The sequence below is a fragment of the Meles meles genome, chromosome 12, assembly GCF_922984935.1.
Source record: "Meles meles chromosome 12, mMelMel3.1 paternal haplotype, whole genome shotgun sequence".
Taxonomy (NCBI): Eukaryota; Metazoa; Chordata; class Mammalia; order Carnivora; family Mustelidae; genus Meles; species Meles meles.
In genome coordinates this window covers 29463234-29485995 of record NC_060077.1, presented here as the reverse complement: position 1 = coordinate 29485995, position 22762 = coordinate 29463234, and the positions used below count along the sequence as shown (strand labels likewise).

The following is a 22762-nucleotide window of genomic DNA, read 5'->3' as shown; positions in this document are numbered from 1 at the left end:
AGTCTTATGGATAAAATGATTGAATCATTAATTGGGATCTTTCATTTTTAAAAAAATATTTAATTCATTCATTTATGAGACACATGGAGAGAAAGCATGAGTGAGGGAGCGGTAGAGGGAGAGAGAGAATCTCAAACACACTCCCTGCTGAGTAGGGAACCCAACGTGGGGCTCCATCCCAGGAAATTGAGATCATGACCCAAGCTGAAGGCAGATGTTTTAATCTACAGAGCCACTCAGGCACCCTGGGATCTTTAGTTTTAAGTATGCTTAGAAGAGATGGTCATCACTGCAGGAAAGGCAAAAGGAGTTCATGACTGTACATCTCCCTGTGAGTATGAAATTTCTGAGTATGACACATCCATGTACAGAGGCAGCAAAATAATATTTTCTTACACCCAGATATGTGTGAGGGAGGAGGATGCACACTCCATCATCTATGGCATAGTTGAGTGGATTACCTTGCAAAGGGAGGAAAACAAATCAGAGCTTGCCTTTTCCCTGCACTCATGAAGGAATTCAGACCAAATCTGCCCAGGAGGAAATCATTTCTTGAAAAGCAAATGATACAATGGTGTGAACTCTTGAAGCATAAAAGACCCTTCTAGGGCAGCTCTTGCAACAACAACTATGATATGAAGGTAAGCCTTCACACTGTGTCATGCAGTGGCCATGCCAACACCTACTTGTTCAGTGACCCTCTTGCAAAATACAGCAAGCAGGAAGATGGCAGCAATGGGTGGGGTCAGGTAACTCATAACTGCATGTGCGTATTCAAACAGTTGCTCACTGTATTCTGTTTGTACAACAGAGACCCAGATGATGGTGACAGTAAGTAATAATAAAATCCTCTAAACTAAATCAATAGTCAAGAGCAATTTGATAAGCTTTCCTCCCTCCCCCACCAATAAAATATCTATAAGCCATGCTATTAGCTCAATTATACTTAGGTTAAATTCAGATGCCCATTCATAAGTATGGGACAGAGGAGACAGCCACATAAGTGTTCAGACAAAAGTCCTTTAAGTTCTGTACAAGTAAAACGAAGTGTCCATTTGTGTGTTCCTGGATCATGGATAGATTTTCACATTTGGAGGCTGTGTTTGGGCAGTTATGCTTAAAATTACATGGAAAAATATTAATTTCTTGAGGGTAACACATTTTAAGGAATTTTAGACAGATTAGTACAGCACATGATTTTGAAGATTTCAACAAGTTCGGAAACTTATTTAAATTTCACTGAAAATTTTACAAAACTGAGTACAAGCTCCAAATGTTCATTGCTTCTGCTAAGTAAAAGATTTAAAATTATGTGTTCATATATAAAATTACACTAGACCAAATGTCATCCCAAAGATGAATAAATCTTAGTTCTGTGTCAACAAGGGCTTAAAAATTATTATTTAGAATGAATGATAAGCTATAAGGGACTAATTCCTTGATAGTCAAAGAAGACACAGGATGTGAATTCCCACCTGAATAATGATAGGATATTTGCCTGGGACTAACCCTCCCACAGATAACAATGACAAATTGTGGGCCAAATATAAAACAACAACACTGAAGGGAGCCAAAAGCAGGCAGAAATGAAAGAGGATTTATTGGGTGCTATCTACATTACCCAGCTTTTCTTCTGAGGGCCCTCCCTAGTATGAATGGTGTGGGTGGCTAGAAGTTAGGCATAGAGCCTCACTCTTACTAGGCAGAGGTGTCAGAAGATGGAGGTTGGAATTTAGAGTGGTTGAAAATGTTGGGGGAAAAAATTCTAGAAAAGAGGGAGCCACAGAGCAAGGAGATCCAAGCTGTACATAAACTTTTCTTATGCCCTTGGCTGATCCCTGAATTATGCATGTTTGGGGAAAATAAGACCCTGGTGGTAGGAAAAAATAGTGTCAACCCAAAATTCTATACCCAGCAAAAGTATCCTTCAAAAAAATAAAGACAAAATAAAAACAATTTCAAATAAGCAAAAACAGAGAATCTACCAGCAGGCCTGAATTATAAGACATGCTGAAGAAAATTCTTCAGAGTGAAGAGAAATGACACATACTGGAAACTCAAACCTAAAATTTGCAATGATGAGCACCAAAAAAGATAAAATATACGGTAAATATAAAATGCTATGTATCTTCTTACAGCAAAAATTATATTGTTATCACTGTATTATGGGGTTTATATGCACATAGGTATAAAATATATGACAGCCATAACACAAAAGATGAAGGAGAAAATATACTGTTCTAAGGCATTTATGTTTTACATAGAATAATACAGTATTAACTCTAAGTAGAAAAAGATAGGTTAATCATGCCTATTATGATGCCTAGAGCAACCAAAAGAAATTAAAATCAAATATTAAAAACCATTTCCAATCATATTGATGATATTAATACAGATGAATTTAACTCTTAAATTAGATTGTCAGAGAAAAAAAATCAAAATCAAACTATGAGGTGGTCTACCAGGGACTCACTTTAAGTATATTTAAAGGTTAAAAGTAAAAGATATTACAAACACTAAACATAGGAAAGCCAGGGTGGGCTATATTATTAACAAAATAAGCCTCAAGACAAGTACTATTATTAGAGACAAAAAGGGACATTTCATGGATAAAGGTGATATGGTCTATATATACAATGGAATATTAGTCAGCCATAAAAAACGAAATCTTGCCATTTGCAACAACATGGATGGAACTAGATGGTATTATTTATGTTAAGTGAAGTAAGTCAATCAGAGAATGACAGTTATCATATGATCTCACTGATATGTGGAATTTAAGAAGCAAAAGAGAGGATCATGGGGGAAGAGAAAAAAATAAAACAAGACAAAACCAGAGAAGGAGACAAACCATAAGAGACTCTTAATCATGGGAAACAAGTTGATGGCTGCTGAAGGGAGGGAGGTGGGAAGATAGGGAAATGGGTGATGGACATTAAGGAGGTCACATGATATAATATAATATAATGGGCACTGAGTGTTATATAAGACTTTTGAATCACTGACCTCTACCTCTGAAACCAATAATACATCATATGTTAACCAATTAAATTTAAATTAAAAAATAAATTAATTTTAAAAAGGGACATTTAAAAAATAAATTAATTTTTAAAAGGGACATTAGAATAAATTTAATAAAAAATTTATTTAAGCCATATTAAGTTTAATTCTGATATGTGACCACAATTCTAGGTGAATCAAGCACTTATTTAAGCTATATTAAGAAAGGTACAGCTGATGCAAATGATGTGTGATTGGCAATCCATTGTCATGCTGACTACTTTTTTTCTTATAAAAGCTTTATTGTTTGGGGCATCTGGGTGGCTCAGTAGTTTAAACAGCTGACTCTTGATTTTGGCTCAGGTCATGATCTCAGGGTTGTGGGATCAAAACCCACATCTGGCTCCCTGTTTGGTGGGGAATCTCCTTGAGATTCTTTCCCTCTGCCTCTCCCCCACTCACATGTGTTCTCTTTTTCTCAAATAAATAGATAAATAAATAAATCCTTAAAAAGGCTTTATTATTTTATCTTTCACAATCCAATATACAACAGATATAGATTTTGTGTATGCTCTGAGGTAAGAGTCAACATTCTTTTTTCCATGAATAGTCAAATAACCCAGGACCATTTATTGAAAATCCTTCTCCCCGAAAGGGGAACCCTCCTCCACTGTTGGTGGGAATGCAAGCTGGTGCAACCACTCTGGAAAACAGCATGGAGGTTCCTCAAAATGTTGAAAATAGAACTACCCTATGACCCAGCAATTGCACTACTGGGTATTTACCCTAAAGATACAAACGTAGTGATCCGAAGGGGCACGTGTACCCGAATGTTTATAGCAGCAATGTCTACAATAGCCAGACTATGGAAAGAACCTAGATGTCCATCAACAGATGAATGGATCAAGAAGATGTGGTATATATACACAATGGAATACTATGCAGCCATCAAAAGAAATGAAATCTTGCCATTTGCGATGACGTGGATGGAACTAGAGCGTATCATGCTTAGTGAAATAAGTCAATCGGAGAAAGACAACTATCATATGATCTCCCTGATATGAGGACATGGAGAAGCAACATGGGGGGGTAGGGGGATAGGAGAAGAATAAATGAAACAAGATGGGATTGGGAGGGAGACAAACCATAAATGACTCTTAATCTCACAAAACAAACTGGGGGTTGCTGGGGGGAGGTGGGATTGGGAGAGGGGGAGCGGGCTATGGACATTGGGGAGGGGAGGCGAACCATAAGAGACTATGGACTCTGCAAAACAACCTGAGGGTTTTGAAGGGTCAGGGGTGGGAGGTTGGGGGAACAGGTGGTGGGTGATGGGGAGGGCACGTTTTGCATGGAGCACTGGGTGTTGTGCAAAAAGAATGAATACTGTTACGCTGAAAAAAAAAATAAATAAAAAGGGAAAAAAAAAAAAGAAAATCCTTCTCCCCATCACTTTCCCTATTACATTATACTGAAATCTTTACCATAAATTAGGTGACTATATACCTGTGGGCCTTCCGTATTCTGTACTTTATTCCTTTGATTTGTCTATATTTGTACCAAAACCATACTATCTAATTAGTATCACTTCACAATAGGTATTGGTATCGCTTAACAAATCCTCCAGCTTTGTTCACCTTGAAAAATTGCTTTGGCTTTTCTTTTCTTTCCTTTCCTTTCCTTCTCTCGCCCCCCCCCCCCTTGGCTATTCTTTGCTCTTTGCATTTTCTCTCTTAATTTTAGAACTGGTTTGTCAATATTTACACACACACAAAAAGCTACTGCAATTCTGACAGGGATTACTCTGAATATATAGAATAACATAGAGAGAATAGAGAGAACATATTGTCAATATTGAAACTTCTAACTGATCGATGTGGTATATTCCTTTATATACTTAGGTCTCACTAATTTCTCTCAATAATGCTTTGTAATTTTCAGCAATTTTCTCATTTTTGTGAGATTTATTCCTAGGTATCTGATATAGTTCAATGACATTATAAATGATAATATGCAAAATATGATTGATTCTTGTGCTTTTACCTTGTAACAGTCTTGTTAAATTCACTTTTAAATTTTAACAGTTTGTCTATAAAGTCTTTCATGATAATTTTATTTCTATCCTCATGACATTTGTCTCCTTTTCATACCTTTTGTGCAGAATAGCATCTCCATCACAATGTTGAATAAAAGTGGTTATAGTGGACATATGTGTCTAGTTCCCAATCTCAGGGAAAATGTAAACATTAAGTATGATACATCTAAGCTTTTAAACACACACACACACACACACACACACACACACACACACATTTTTTTTAAACCCAGTGTAAAGAAAATATTTTAAAATTTTTAAGATTTAAAAAAAATAGGTATTAGACTTTCTAAATTCTAAATTCATCTATTGTGATGACTATATGATTTTCTTCTGTTTTCAGTTAATGTGGTCAAGTACATTGATAGATTTTTGAATAAAAATTAATCTATTCTTGCATTTCTGGAATAAGCTCCAGATGGTCAAGGTGTATTTTTCTTTTTCTACGTTGTTGGACCTGCTAATATTTTGTTTAAAATTTCTGCATCTATGTTTCTATTGGCATGGTATGTATTTTACCATGTTTTCTGTAAGCGTTCCTCAAACTTATTTTAAAGATGTCTCTTTTCAATGAAGTTTCAGGATACAGAATCAACATACAGTAGTGTACAAAATCAGTAGTATTTCTATACACTAACAGTGAGTCACCTGAAAAAGAAATAAAATAATTCCACTTACAATAGCATCAAAAACAATAAAATACTTAGGAATAAATTTAAAGAAGTAGGTGTAAGATTTCTACACTGAAAACTAACATTGATGAAAGAAATTGAAAAAGACACAATTAGACAGAAGGATATCTTGTGTTCATGGACTAGACTAGATAAATCAATATTATGAAAATGTCTATATTACCCAAAGCAATCTATGGATTCAATGCACTCCTTATCAAGATTCCAATGGCATTTTTTACAGACTTAGAAAAAAATAATCTTAAAATTTGTTTGGAATGACAAAAGACTCTGAGTAGCCAAAGCGATCTTGAGGAAGAAAAACAAAGCTGGAGGTATCACACTTCTTGACTTCAAACTATATCACAAAGCTATAGTAATCAAAACAGTATGGCACTGGCATAAAAACAGATGCATAGACCAACAGAAAAGAACTGTTAAGCCCAGAAATAAACCTATGCATATATAGTCAACTAATATCAGACAAGAGAGCCAAGAATACTTAATGAAGAAAAGACAATCTATTTAATAAATGGTCCTGGGAAAATAGGATATTCACAAGTTAAAGAATGAAACTAGACTCTTATCTTACGCTACTTACAAAAATTAACTCAAAATGGATTAAAGACTTAAATATGAGATCTGAAATATAAAACTCTTAGAAGAAAACATAGGGAATAAGCTCTTTGACATGGGTCTTGGTAATGAGTTTTTGGATATGACTCAAAAATTCCAAGCAACAAAAGCAAAAATAAACAAGTGGGACTATATCAAACTAAAAAGCTTCTGTGCAACAAAAGAAACAACAAAATGAAAAGGCAACCACAGAATGGGAGAAAATATTTGCAAACCACACATCTGATGAGAGGTTAATATCTAAAATATATAAGGAACTCTTATACAACTTAGGAGCAAAACAGAACAAAAACAAAATACCAAATAATCCAATTAAAAACTGGGCAAAGATCTGAATAGACATTTTTCTGAAGAAGTTATTCAGTTGGCCCCTAGGTACATGAGATAGTGCTCAATGTCGATAATTGTCAGGGAAATGCAAATGAAAACCACAGTAGGCTATCATCTCATATTTGATAGCTATTACCCAAAAGGCAAGAGATAACAAATATTGAGTACTAATGAGGATGTAGAGGAACAGGATATACTGTTGATGGGAATGTAAATTGTTGCAGTCATTATGCAAAACAGTATAGAAGTTCCTCAAAATTTAAAAATAGAATTACCATATAATATAGCAACATTACTTTGAGTATATATGCAAAGGAAACAAAATCACTGTTATGAAAAGATATCTGTAGCCCCAGGTTCACTCCAGCATTATTTACAATAGCCAAGCCATGGAAACAATTTAAGTGTCCACTGATGGATGTCTGGATAAATAAACTGTGGCATGTATTTACCATGGAATACTATTCAAGCACAAAAAACAAAGAAATCCTGCCATTTGTGACAACATGGATGGATCTTGCTATCCATGGAGGGCATTATGCTAAGTAAAATCAAAGACAGAGGAAGACAAATACTGTCTGATCTCACTTACATGTAGAATCTAAACAAACAAACTCCTAGAAACAGACAGCAGATTGGAGGCTACCAGAGGTGGAGAGGGAATGGAAGAAATGGATAAAGGAGGTTAAAAGGTACAAGCTTCCAATTTTAAGAAAAATAACTTCTGGGGATATAATGTACAGAATGGTAATTATAGTTAGCAACACTGTATTGTATATTTGGAAGTTGCTAAGATGGTTGATTTAAAAAATTCTTATCACAAGGAAAAAGTCTGTAACTATGTGTGGTGATGCATATTAACTAAACTTGTGGTGATCATTTCACAATGTATGCATATATCAAAGTATTATGTGATACACCTTAAACTTAATACAATATTATATGTCAGTTATATCTCAACAAAACTGGAGAAAAGTCTCTTCTAAGGAGGATATAGTTTTTGTTTTTGTTTTTGTTTTTTTTTGATAGTCTGATAATCTCAACACCTTAACTTAGGTGTTTAGTCTACTTACTATTCATGAAATTACTGATATAGTTGGGTATATATGTGCCATCCTATTATTATTATTTTTAGTTGACTTATCTTTTATGTTCTTTTATATTTTATCCTTTTAATTTCTTGGGGGCTAATCCAATAGTTTATGAATTATTCCATATTTTTCTTTAAGCAAGTTATCAGTTAAACATTCTCGAACTATTCTTTTATTGCTCATTCTAGAGATGAGATTACATGCACCCTTGCTATATTATAGTCTGGTACAAGTTTTGTGTTTACCACATCCCAAATTAAAGTTCCATTTCGCCTCTGCTTATTTTCTCTGCTAGTCTTGTTAGTATATTTTGCTTCCACATGTTATATATCCCACAGACATTTTTCCTTTTTGATATTTTCAACAGCTATTATGCATTTTTATTTCCCAGATATTTGCTTTTTCTGGTGCTTTTCATTCTTCTCTGAAGTTCAATTCTTTTTTTTTTTCCATTTTATTTATTTTTTCAGCGTAACAGTATTCATTCTTTTTGCACAACACCCAGTGCTCCATGCAAAACGTGCCCTCCCCATTACCCACCACCTGTTCCCCCAACCTCCCACCCCTGACCCTTCAAAACCCTCAGGTTGTTTTTCAGAGTCCATAGTCTCTTATGGTTCGCCTCCCCTTCCAAATTTTTTTTTTTTTAAATAAACATATAATGTATTTTTATCCCCAGGGGTACAGGTCTGTGAATCGCCAGGTTTACACACTTCACAGCACTCACGATAGCACTTACCCTCCCCAATGTCCATAGCCCCCTCCCCCTCTCCCAATCCCACCTCCCCCCAGCAACCCCCAGTTTGTTTTGTGAGATTAAGAGTCATTTATGGTTTGTCTCCCTCCCAATCCCATCTTGTTTCATTTATTCTTCTCCTATCCCCCTAACCCCCCAGGTTGCTTCTCCATGTCCTCATATCAGGGAGATCATATGATAGTTGTCTTTCTCCGATTGACTTATTTCACTAAGCATGATACCCTCTAGTTCCATCCATGTCGTGGAAAATGGCAAGATTTCATTTCTTTTGATGGCTGCATAGTATTCCATTGTGTATATATACCACATCTTCTTTATCCATTCATCTGTTGATGGACATCTAGGTTCTTTCCATAGTTTGGCTATTGTAGACATTGCTGCTATAAACATTTGGGTACACGTGCCCCTTCGGATCACTACGTTTGTATCTTTAGGGTAAATACCCAGTAGTGCAATTGCTGGGTCATAGGGTAGTTCTATTTTCAACATTTTGAGGAACCTCCATGCTGTTTTCCAGAGTGGTTGCACCAGCTTGCATTCCCACCAACAGTGGAGGAGTGTTCCCCTTTCTCCACATCCTAGCCAGCATCTGTCATTTCCTGACTTGTTAATTTTAGCCATTCTGACTGGTGTGAGGTGATATCTCATTGTGGTTTTGATTTGTATTTCCCTGATGCCGAGTGACGTGGAGCACTTTTTCATGTGTCTGTTGGCCATCTGGATGTGTTCTTTGCAGAAATGTCTGTTCATGTCCTCTGCCCATTTCTTGATTGGATTGTTTGTTCTTTGGGTGTTGAGTTTGCTAAGTTCCTTATAGATTTTGGATACTAGCCCTTTATCTGATATGTCATTTGCAAATATCTTCTCCCATTCTGTCAGTTGTCTTTTGGTTTTGTTAACTGTTTCCTTTGCTGTGCAAAAGCTTTTGATCTTGATGAAATCCCAATAGTTCATTTTTGCCCTTGCTTCCCTTGCCTTTGCCGTTGTTCCTAGGAAGATGTTGCTACGGCTGAGGTCGAAGAGGTTGCTGCCTGCATTCTCCTCAAGGATTTGGATGGATTCCTTTCTCACATTGAGGTCCTTCATCCATTTGGAGTCTATTTTCGTGTGTGGTGTAAGGAAGTGGTCCAATTTCATTTTTCTGCATGTGGCTGTCCAATTTTCCCAGCACCATTTATTGAAGAGGCTGTCTTTTTTCCATTGGACATTCTTTCCTGCTTTGTCGAAGATGAGTTGACCATAGAGTTGAGGGTCGATTTCTGGGCTCTCTATTCTGTTCCACTGATCTATGTGTCTGTTTTTGTGCCAGTACCGTGCTGTCTTGATGATGACAGCTTTGTAATAGAGCTTGAAGTCCGGAATTGTGATGCCACCAACTTTGGCTTTCTTTTTCAATATTCCTTTGGCTATTCGAGGTCTTTTCTGGTTCCATATAAATTTTAGGATTATTTGTTCCATTTCTTTGAAAAAAAAAAATGGATGGGATTTTGATAGGGATTGCATTAAATGTGTAGATTGCTTTAGGTAGCATAGACATTTTCACAATATTTATTCTTCCAATCCAGGAGCATGGAACATTTTTCCATTTCTTTGTGTCTTCCTCAATTTCTTTCATGAGTACTTTATAATTTTCTGTGTATAGATTCTTAGCCTCTTTGGTTAGGTTTATTCCTAGGTATCTTATAGTTTTGGGTACAATTGTAAATGGGATTGACTCCTTAATTTCTCTTTCTTCAGTCTTGTTGTTGGTGTACAGAAATGCAACTGATTTCTGTGCATTGATTTTATATCCTGACACTTTACTGAATTCCTGTACAAGTTCTAGCAGTTTTGGAGTGGAGTCTTTTGGGTTTTCCACATATAGTATCATATCATCTGCGAAGAGTGATAGTTTGACTTCTTCTTTACCAATTTGGATGCCTTTAATTTCTTTTTGTTGTCTGATTGCTGAGGCTAGGACTTCTAGTACTATGTTGAATAGCAGTGGTGATAATGGACATCCCTGCCGTGTTCCTGACCTTAACGGAAAAGCTTTCAGTTTTTCTCCATTGAGAATGATATTTGCGGTGGGTTTTTCATAGATGGCTTTGATAATATTGAGGTATGTGCCCTCTATCCCCACACTTTGAAGAGTTTTGATCAGGAAGGGATGCTGTACTTTGTCAAATGCTTTTTCAGCATCTATTGAGAGTATCATATGGTTCTTGTTCTTTCTTTTATTAATGTGTTCTATCACATTGATTGATTTGCGGATGTTGAACCAACCCTGCAGCCCTGGAATAAATCCCACTTGATCGTGGTGAATAATCCTTTTAATGTACTGTTGAATCCTACTGGCTAGTATTTTGGCGAGAATTTTTGCGTCTGTGTTCATCAAGGATATTGGTCTGTAGTTCTCTTTTTTGGTGGGATCCTTGTCTGGTTTTGGGATCAAGGTGATGCTGGCCTCATAAAATGAGTTTGGAAGTTTTCCTTCCATTTCTATTTCTTGGAACAGTTTCAGGAGAATAGGAATTAGTTCTTCTTTAAATGTTTGGTAGAATTCCCCTGGGAAGCCGTCTGGCCCTGGGCTTTTGTTTGTTTGGAAATTTTTGATGACTGTTTCAATCTCCTTACTGGTTATGGGCCTGTTCAGGTTTTCTATTTCTTCCTGGTTCAGTTGTGGTAGTTTATATGTCTCTAGGAATGCATCCATTTCTTCCAGATTGTCCAATTTGTTGGCGTAGAGTTGCTCATAGTATGTTCTTATAATTGTCTGTATTTCTTTGGTGTTAGTTGTGATCTCTCCTCTTTCATTCATGATTTTATTGATTTGGGTCCTTTCTCTTTTCTTTTGGATGAGTCTGGCCAGGGGTTTATCAATCTTATTGATTCTTTCAAAGAAACAGCTCCTAGTTTCATTGATTTGTTCTATTGTTTTTTTGGTTTCTATTTCATTGATTTCTGCTCTGATCTTTATGATTTCTCTTCTCCTGCTGGGTTTAGGGTTTCTTTCTTGTTCTTTCTCCAGCTCCTTTACGTGTAGGGTTAGGTTGTGTACTTGAGACCTTTCTTGTTTCTTGAGAAAGGCTTGTACTGCTATATATTTTCCTCTCAGGACTGCCTTTGCTGTGTCCCACAGATTTTGAACTGTTGTGTTTTCATTATCATTTGTTTCCATGAATTTTTTCAATTCTTCTTTAATTTCCTGGTTAACCCATTCATTCTTTAGAAGGATGCTGTTTAGTCTCCATGTATTTGGGTTCTTTCCAGCTTTCCTCTTGTGATTGAGTTCTAGCTTCAGAGCATTGTGGTCTGAAAATATGCAGGGAATAATCCTAATCTTTTGATACCGGTTGAGACCTGATTTGTGACCCAGGATGTGATCTATTCTGGAGAAGGTTCCATGTGCACTAGAGAAGAATGTGTATTCTGTTGCTTTGGGATGAAATGTTCTGAATATATCTGTGATGTCCATCTGGTCCAGTGTGTCATTTAAGGCCTTTATTTCCTTGTTGATCTTTTGCTTGGATGATCTGTCCATTTCAGTGAGGGGAGTGTTCAAGTCTCCTACTATTATTGTATTATTATTGATGTGTTTCTTTGATTTTGTTATTAATTGGTTGATATAGTTGCCTGCTCCCACATTAGTGGCATAGATATTTAAAATTGTTAGATCTTCTTGTTGGACAGACCCTTTGAGTAGGATATAGTGTCCTTCCTCATCTCTTATTATAGTCTTTGGCTTAAAATCTAATTGATCTGATATAAGGATTGCCACCCCAGCTTTCTTCTGATGCCCATTAGCATGGTAAATTGTTTTCCACCCCCTCACTTTAAATCTGGAGGTGTCTTCGCATCTAAAATGAGTTTCTTGTAGGCAACATACTGATGGGTTTTGTTTTTTTATCCATTCTGATACCCTGTGTCTTTTGATTGGGGCATTTAGCCCATTAACATTCAGGGTAACTATTGAGAGATATGAATTTAGTGCCATTATTAGCCTGTAAGGTGACTGTTACTGTATATTGTCTCTGTACCTTTCTGATCTACTACTTTTAGGCTCTCTCTTTGCTTACAGGACCCCTTTCAATATTTCCTGGAGAGCTGGTTTGGTGTTTGCAAATTCTTTCAGTTTTTGTTTGTCCTGGAAGCTTTTTATCTCTCCTTCTATTTTCAATGATAGCCTAGCTGGATGGAGTATTCTTGGCTGCATGTTTTTCTCATTTAGTGCTCTGAATATATCATGCCAGCTCTTTCTAGCCTGCCAGGTCTCTGTGGATAAGTCTGCCGCCAATCTAATATTTTTACCATTGTATGTTACAGACTTCTTTTCTCGGGCTGCTTTCAGGATTTTGTCTTTGTCACTAAGACTTGTAAATTTTACTATTAGGTGACGGGGTGTGGACCTATTCTTGTTGACTTTGAGGGGGGTTCTCTGCATCTCCTGGATTTTGATGCTTGTTCCCTTTGCCATATTAGGGAAATTCTCTCCAATGAGTCTCTCCAATAGACCTTCTGCTCCCCTCTCTGTTTCTTCTTCTTCTGGAATCCCAATTATTCTAATGTTGTTTCGTCTTATGGTGTCACTTATCTCTCGAATTTTCCCCTCATGGTCCAGTAGCTGTTTGTCCCTCTTTTGCTCGGCTTCCTTATTCTCTGTCATTTGGTCTTCTATATCACTAATTCTTTCTTCTGCCTCATTTATCCTAGCAGTGAGAGCCTCCATTTTTGATTGCACCTCATTAATAGCTTTTTTGATTTCAACTTGGTTAGATTTTAGTTCTTTAATTTCTCCAGAAAGGGCTTTAATATCTCCAGAGAGGGTTTCTCTAATATCTTCCATGCCTTTTTCGAGCCCGGCTAGAATGTTCAGAATTGTCATTCTGAACTCTTGATCTGACATATTACCAATGTCTGTGTTGATTAGGTCCCTAGCCTTCGGTACTGTCTCTTGTTCTTTTGTTTGTGGTGATTTTTTCCGCCTTGTCATTTTGTCCAGGTAAGAGGATATGAAGGAGCAAATAAACTACTAAAAGGGTGGCAAAGACCCCAGAAAAATGCGCTGTAACCAAATCAGAAGAGACCCCTAATTGTGGGGGGGAGAAAGGGGATAAAAACAGGTTTTGGAAAAAAAAAAAAGGAAAAAAAAAAAAGAAAAGAATTTAAAAAATGAAGCAAATTAAAAAATATAAAAAAGAAAGAAAAAATATATATATTTAGATGAACTAGTCAAAAAACGTTAAAAAAGAAAAGGGTAAAAGTTTTAAAAAATTTAGCAGAAGAAGAAAAAAGAAAAAAGAAAAAAAATTGAAAAAAGAAAAAAAAAATTGAAGTAGCCGCAAGACTAAAGAATCATGGGGAGAAAGCCATGAGTTCCGTGCTTTGCTTTCTCCTCCTCTGGAATTGCTCTGCTGTCTTAGGAATTGAACCTGCTTTCTCCTTGATAGATGAACTTCGTCCTGGCTGGATATTTTGTTGATCTTCTGGGGGAGGGGCCTGTTGTAGTGACTCTCAAGTGTCTTTGCCCGAGGCGGGATTGCACCGCCCTTACCGGCGGCCGGACTAAGTAATCGGCTCGGGTTCGCTTTTGGGAGCTTCTGTTCCCTGAACGCTTTCCGTAGAGTTCCGGAGGACGGGAATGAAAATGGCGGCCTCCCAGTCTCCAGCCCGGAGGAGCCGAGAGCCTGGGGCCCCACTCCTCAGTGCGCCCCCAGAGGACAGCACCCAATCACTCCCGTATCCCCAGCCTCTAGCCGCGCTCCGAGCTCACCCAGCCCGCGACCAGTTCAAGGTAACCCCGAGCTGAGAGTTCAGTCTTCGGCTCTGTCTCTCCAGCCGGCTTCTCCGTTCTAATACCTGCGAGCTCTCCGACACTCTGACACCCCCGATCCTTCTGTGACCCTGTGGGGCCTGGGGCCTCGCTGGCCCCGCGTGGGCTTTACCCCGGTTTAGCCCCTGGAGCAATGTCCCTCAGTGGAACAGACTTTTAAAAGTCCTGATTTTGTGCTCCGTTCCTCCGCCGCTTGCCGGGAGCCGGCCCCTCCCCCCGTGGTCTATCTTCCCGTCGTTTTAGATTCACTTCTCCGCCAGTCCTACCTTTCAGAAAGTGGTTGATTTTCTGTTTCTAGAGTTGCTGTTCTTCTTCTCTTTGCTCTCCCGTTGGATTTGTAGGTGTTTGCAATGTTTAGATAAGCTATCGAGCTGATCTCCTGCTACCTGACGTAGTCTCAGGCTGCTACTTCTCCGCCATCTTGACTCTGGAGAATATTTTTTGATGGGTATTGGATTCTATGTTGGCAGTATTCCCTCTAGCACTTGAAAGTGTAATTACATTGTCTTTTGGCTTTTATAGTTTCTGTTGGATATTCTGCTATCAGTCTCGTTGGTCCTCTCTTGAAGGTAGTGTGATTTATTTTCCTCTGGCTGCTCTACAGATTTTCTCTTTATCTTCAAATTTCATCAGTTTCACCATAATGTAGTCCATTTCCTTTGTATTTATCCTACTCATAATTTGTGAAAATTCTTGAATCTCTGAATAACTATCCAACAGTTTTGGAAAATTCTTTGCCATTATCTTTTCAAAATTGCTTCTACCCAAATTGTTCCTCTCTTTCTTTGATCCCAGTGATATATATATTATTTTTCTGATTGCATTCCACATATATCTTCTTTCTGTGTGTTTTGATTTTGATATTGTCATTCCATCAGTGCCACTCCATTAATCATGTCGTCTGCTATATCCAATCTAGTTGTTAACCTATCCATTGAGTTCTTAATTTCAGATTATTTACTCTTCAATTCTAGAAAAACTGTTACATTTTTATAAGTTTTTATTATCTGGCAAAATTCTCAAGTTTTTCATCTGTTTTGTACACGTCCCCCTCTGTTTTCTCATATATGTTTGTCATGCTTATTTTAAAGTCCTAGTCAGGGGGCACCTGGGTGGCTCAGTTGATTAAAGCCTCTGCCTTTGGCTCGGGTCATGGTCCCAGGGTCCTGGGATCGAGCCCTGCATCGGGCTTTCTGCTCAGCAGGGAGCCTGCTCCCCCCCCCCACCTCTTTGCCTGCCTCTCTGCCTACTTGTGATCTCTGTCTGTCAAATAAATAAATAAAATCTTAAAAAAAAAAGTCCTAGTCAGCTAACTTCATCTGTTGATCTTCTTATATATATTATTAGTATAAACATAGTGGTAAGGGAGGGCATTCTTGCCTCTTCCTTTCTAGCTCCTTCATTAGGCCTGACGCTGGCTTTCAGGGCAATCTAGACATGTTTTACCATGTTGAAAGTTACTATTTTACCAAATACTTTTTCATCATCTGGGAATAGATACACATGATTTTACTCTTTTGATCTATTAATATGGTGAATTATATTATCCATTTCCTAATATTGAATGATCTTATATTTCTGAAAGAAAGTCTCAGTTGGTAATGAGATATCATTCATTTAACATTCTTCTAATATATTGTTAGATGTGTGTCTAATACCTTATTTATAATTTTTGCACTGATATATAAAAGTGATATTAGTCTTTAGTTGTAATTTTTGGTGCCATCTTGGTTAGGTTTGGCCACATCCATTTCTTGAGTTTCATAAAATGAATTTAAGTCTTCGTTTTTTGCCCCCCATGTTGTAACAACTTAAATAAAACTGGTTCTGTTTCTTAAGATTTCTCAGAAAAGTGATTTTAAACTATGGAGTGCTAATCACATGTAAAAACAAGCTCAAATGCAAGGGTTAGACAGATTAAATAAATGAACACTATGCACCTTGATATGAGATAAAGAAGTGTTTCAGACATAAGGTAGGCCAAGTTAAATGTGTGTGTGCCAGATGTGGTCTGTGGGCAGCCAATGTGAAACCTTATGAAATAAAGACAGGAACCATGTTTTATACATATGCATTCACCACCCTATGCTAGCATGGTGCCATGTGGTATCATGGTTAACAGCATGGCCCTGACATGGACATGTTCTTCTACTTATACTATGTGATCTCAGTTAGACCAATTCTTCTCTGAGCCACTTCCCCCACATTGGTACAGTGAGAATAAGAACAGTGAAACCTACCTTTAAAGATTGTCAGGAGGACTAAATGAGACAATGAGATAATTATGTAAATTTCCCCACAAGGACTATTTTGGGGGGTACATTAAACTATGCTATCAGTTTTTAAATCATTGTGATTATTACTTGTTTTTTTCCCAAATGGAAACACATTTCTTTGTGATTAAAAAAACAATACATCTTCATTGCAGAACTGTAGGAAGAAAGTACAACCATATTGTACTTAAACAAGATAATTCTATATACAGTATGATAGCCTAAATTTTTCCACATAATTCTGGTGGGCATTGTTTTCATTAACAGCAGTAACTAGTGTGATTAGAGAAGTCCTTCACCTTCCTGTTACCATGAGCTCCTTTTCAGTGGCTATAGGCCGAATCTGGTTATAGATGCCCATTGTGAACAGGGCGCTGGCACAGTTGAAAATAGAAGTCAGGGAGGACATGAGAGAGGCCCAAAGTGTGGACAGCATCAAGCCTTGTATGTCTGGAAGAGAAGAGATGTTTCCTGGACCTCCAGCTTTCTGGCCATGCCAGGAGATGCCTCAGGCCTCCTAAGGCACTTTTCTATACACTACAAAACATTCAAATTTATTTGGAGTGGCATTCCATCTAAGACAGATGAAAGCATTATATTTGTCCTTGCTTCATGATGAGACTTACTAGTGTCCTGCTGTGTCTTTATGTAATGAGGAGAGCTGCTAGCTCTTGAGTGGTTACGTTGTGTCAGACTATTTTCTTGGGCATTAGCCTGTAAAATCTTCCCTACAGCCCTGTGAGATGGACACCACTGCAGCTCCACTTGTATAGATGAGAAGTCAGAGGCCCAGAGAAGGTTTGGAATGGAGGCAAGGGATGTGACTTGTGCCTCAGTGTCCTCATCCGTGCAGTGGGCATAAATGTACCTACCACACAGGGCTGTTACTAAGATTAAGGTAAATTAAGTAGACAGATTAGCATAATGCCTAACAGATCAAGCACGCACGAAGTGTGAAGTATAACATAATAATCCAGTATTTTCACCTTTTGAAAGGCTGCCATACTGCAGGGACTTTGCTCCACAGAGAGATTTCTGTGTATTGATTGTTGAGGCTGGAGGGTTAACTGGGGCCTGAGCTGGAGGCCTACCAGAGCAAGGCCCCCACTGTATTCAGTGGGCTACTTGACCAGGCAAAGCCTGGTGTCCTTACAGCTACTTCCTTTCAAGTACCCCACTGCCTACCCTCACTCAAAGTCCTGGGTACGCAAGGACAGGCTTAGCTGCAGAACGTGGACAACTTCCTTTCTGAACTGTGGGGATGGTCAGTATTACCCTCAGTAAGACCCCTGTCTCTACAGGATTTTGATGGAAATATCTCAATTTTGATCTTTAGAGCTCCTATCACTCTTCAGAGCTACTGTGCGATTTAAAAAAAAAAAAAGTACTATTTGTTTGGCCTTTTCTCTGGGATTTGGGGAGACAGCTGAGATGAATTCATGGGCTCACTGCAGTGAAAGCCATCTGCCTGGTGGTGAGCTGCCCATCTCTCTAGTTCCCCCACTGGATCTGAGCTCTGTGAGAGCAGGACTAGGTCTTGTCATCTCTGTGTTCTCATGGCTTAGGACCACGCCTAGCACAGAGTGGAGTCCTCCTGCGGAATGAAAGAGCGAAGGCACGAGCTAAGCTGGTGAAGTGAACAATGTAAATCGTGGGCATAGGCTGTGCCTCTGAGAGTGTGTGCACCTTGTATGACTGTGTGAGAAATAAAGAGGGAGGAGGCCTAGCTCCTTCCCTCAGGGCAAGGGAAACTCCCTTTACATCACTGATATCCCTCTTCCTTCACAGCCAACATTTCTATCAAGAAAGATCCGTGGCCTGGTAGATAAGCCACCTTAGGCTCCTTTTCTCCTAACCATCCACTTAAAGACTGAGGGCACATAGACTCCAATAGGAAAACAGATCATGGGGGTCCATCTCTTACCTTCGGGCAGCAGCTCTACCACCAGCACTGGGTAGGTGATGGAGCTGCACCCAGTTCTGATGCCACAGTACTTCTCACATAATGAAGGTACAACACATGCCACTTTATCTGTAAGAGAGGTCACAGCCACACCAATGTGTCAGCCTTAGAGCTCTAAAATCTGAGGAGAGCGAAAGGGAAGCAAACTAGGTAATTCTATGTGTATGTCAGATTCTTGAACTACGGGTGACTGCTCCAGTTCATGATCTTATGTTCCTTGGGATCTTGGGGCTGGGAATTAGGTGCATAGGAGCCAGATGAAACAGTTCTACTAATGGACTGCTCGACTCCAACGTTAATGTGACCTAGACAAGACTTTCAGGGACGGCTGCTAGGTGTCAGGAAGGCAGACGGATTATTCATCCACCTATTAATCCACGAGCCACCCCAAACCTTACTTGCTTAGTCTTCATAGGGGTGTTCTTTCAGAGCGTGTGGAAGAAATTTCTGGACAAAGGGATGTAAAGGGAATGAATGTGATGTCCTTCAGGAGCTTAAATTAGGGATATAAAGTTACCTAAGGAAAAAACCCCAAACGACAAAGCAACTTAGATGACGAAGAAGCAGGGTATTGTCCTGGTTTATGGGTAGAGCTATTTGACTGGGGATGGCTTTCCAGTTTAAGCACTGGTTACCAAACATCTTGAGGAAGACTAAAAACTCAGGGACAGCTGCATGCACTTACATCTGCCTACACTCCTTGTAACAGAAACTCTGTGACACTCAGTGTAGTGTAAGAAGGGCCCAGGAACCAGGCCTGGCTATTCTGGAAATTCCTTCTCCTTGGCCACAATAACTGGTCCTTATCACTCAAGTGAGTTCACTGAGACTCATCTGGGGTTTTTGCTGGAACAATTGGGGAAGGAAACACTTGGTGGGAGTTCTTGAGTTGGTGGGATAGAAGTCTGGTGCTGTTGGCAACCACCTTGCCACCAGATGGCCTGAGGGTAACACTTGCTCAGAAGGAAGAGGAGCTAAAAATGTACATATTATGTTCTACCAAGAACTCCAAATAATACAGTGGCCTACACGGAAAACCAGATTTTGAGAATCACACCTTGGCAGCTGGCAGTGTCTGGCCCCCAGCTCTGGCCAGGGGAGAGACTCAGAATCTAGGGCCAAGAGCATTTGGGTTATTGGAAAACCATACTCTTCCAGGAACATGGACAGGTGCCAAGCTTCCATGATAAATGGCTCCCTGGTTTTATACACCTGGCATGTGCTAATGGATATGTGAGTCTGGCCATTTCTGAGGGCTAAAGACAAGTGATTCCAGGTTCTTCTCACCCTAAGGGCTCCCCACCAATGTGTTCCATCAACTCTGTTCACCCCTTGGTCAGAAGGCTGGAGAGAATCTGGGTTCTTGATGCCCACTCTAGCTAGAGAGAGAGGCCATTCCCTCATCTTTTTTCTCCCTCCCTTAGCAGCTTCCTATCTAGAGTCCAAGATACATGTGATTCTGCTGAGTCTTCTTCCTCAGTGAGTAGGGAAATCTGTGCTGGGAAGTGGGTTTGGGTGGGGTAGGGAGGCAGGTTTGCAAAGCCCAGGGCACTCTGGGTGTCCTAGAGAGCACAAAAGCGTATTTCTTAACCTATGAGGATGCACCACCTATGAGACCCCAAAATGCCACCTGGCAGCCAAAGACCAAATCTGGGAATGTTGAAACAAAGCCTTTCTCTCTGTTAAAGCTGGAAGGGAATTAGAATTAAAAAAAAAAAAAAAAAAAAAGAGGGGCGCCTGGGTGGCTCAGTGGGTTAAAGCCTCTGCCTTTGGCTCAGGTCCTGATCCCAGAGTCCTGGGATCGAGCCCTGCATCGGGCTTTCTACTCAGTGGGGAACCTGCTTCCCTTCTTCTCTCTGCCTGTCTCTCTGCCTACTTGTGATCTGTCAAATAAATAAATAAATCTTAAAAAAAAAAAAAAAAAGAAGAGGCATGTCTTGGGGCAGACTGAAGGATGAATTAGGCTTAGAGATGTCTCCTACACATGTTACTTAACAGTAACAGTTTTGCATTCTGTCTGGCCTTGTCAAAGCTCAGCCGCAGGAGACTCCCATGGAAGTCACCTGCTTTGTCCCAGTGGCCGCACCTATCAGAAAAAGCACTCCGTGTAGGTTTAATGAATAAACAAACTGGATACCCTGAGAGACAGTACAGATAGTAAAACTAGGTTGAAATGGGAATGAGAGACATCCACAGAGTTGTGATAGCTCATTAAGAGAAACAGAGATTTTTTTTTTAATTTATTTATTTTTATTTGTTTATTTACAGCATAACAGTATTCATTGTTTTGGCATCACACCCAGTGCTCCATGCAGTACGTGCCCTCTTCATTACCCACCACCTGGTCCCTCAACCTCCCAACCCCCCCACGCCCCCGCCACCCCTTCATAACCCTCTAGTTGTTTTTCAGAGTCCATAGTCTCTCATGGTTCATCTCCCCTTCCAGTTTCCCTCAACTCCCTCTCCTCTCCATCTCCCCATGTCCTCCATGTTATTTGTTATGCTCCACAAATAAGTGAGACCATATGATACTTGACTCTCTCTGCTTGACTTATTTCGCTCAGCATAATTTCTTCCAGTCCCGTCCATGTTGCTAACAGAGATGTTTTGATAACATTTATGGGAAAGAACATGGGCCTGAGTCAGACCCACTTTGGGGGTTTACACTGAGCTCCCCCTCTGACATTCCTCATCTGTTCACTGAGGCTACAAAAGCCTCACGATCTGAGCCAGCATTGACAGCATCTATCAGGTTCCCAGAATAGTGCCTGGCACACAGGTGTGTGTGCCATGGTGATGCACACGATTCAGGAGGAGCAAGGGAGCCTTCCTGCAGGTTGTGCCTCCAAGCCCTGGCCAGGACTGAGCTCTGGCTGCATGGAGCCTTGGTTGGCTCTTCCCTATCCGAACTTCTCTCATGGAATTTCTCTCTTGCCACCTCCAACCATGGTTTCTGCCAGACTTCTGCTCAGCTGTATTCTTAATTGGAACTCTTTAGCTCCCTAAAAGGCAATTGGGGCAACTCAATCCCCATATTGTGGGAGGCCTGATGACCCCAAATACTCTCTAGGTCTCTTCAGGAAAGAGAAGGTGATCAGCGTGAACACATCAGCATTAAGGATTTACCTGGGAGTAAGACACGGCTGATCACTCCCGGCATCACTATGCTGAACATGGACAGCAGCTTCAGACACCCACAAAGGACTCAGCCGCCTTTCATGTGAGACATATTCTTCCCTGCCAGGCATCACTGGACAAAAATCTGCCAAGGAGGTGCGCCTGGGTGGCTCAGTGGTTTAAAGCCTCTGCTTTTCGGCTCAGGTCATGATCCCAGAGTCCTGGGATCGAGGCCTGCATCGGGATCTCTGCTCAGCCGGAGGCCTGCTTCCCTTCCTCCCTCTCTCTGCCTGCCTCTCTGCCTACTTGTGATCTCTGTCTGTCAAATAAATAAATAAAATCTTAAAAAAAATCTGCCAAGGAAACACAGAGGGGTGAGGGAGGGGATGATGGCTCTAGCAGAGCGTTTCAAGCCTGGGCCACCTCAGTGTAGCAGAGAGGACAATTGTGACCTGCTGCAGCGGCAGGATGTGCCCTCTGGTGGGTTTTTGCTGAGCTGCTCACCCCAATCATCCAGGCATCTCCAGGGCATCCAGGGCCAGAGGAGGCTCATGTGACCAATGAGCATGTTTTGCTCAGTGCACAGTTGCCTGAGGGGACAGGAATGGTGTGCGCGTGACCTTGGCCTCATTGTTAGCACTGCACACCAATTATGGAGGCACAGTGCTTACAAGCTGTCCCCTGGCAAGGATGAGACTCCCTTCTAGAGGCCACAGACTGCCCCTGCCAGGTAGAAGGAAGAGGCCCCTCGTGACATCAAAACAAAAGTGGGTCTCCAGCATCAAAAGGGTTCTCAGAACTGGGGCCGACTTCATTCATCTAAATTGAAATGAACTAGTATAGACCTTGTAAGTGCAAAATTTCCTAGGAGATGTTTCATGACCCATTTCATGGTGCTCCTGCCATAAGATGCAGTGTGCACTCAGGCCGAACAGAATGGTACAGCTGGCAGGTGGAGAAGCATTTAAGAAAGTGCGTAAAGACATGGTCCAGTGAATCACAACAATGCAGTATTAT

General features: G+C 39.9%; 1 pseudogene; it reads right to left on the bottom strand.

Annotated features, from left to right (window-relative positions):
* The window catches only part of LOC123953866, a 44207-nt pseudogene that overhangs the window by 5497 nt on the left and 15948 nt on the right, over window positions 1-22762 (bottom strand).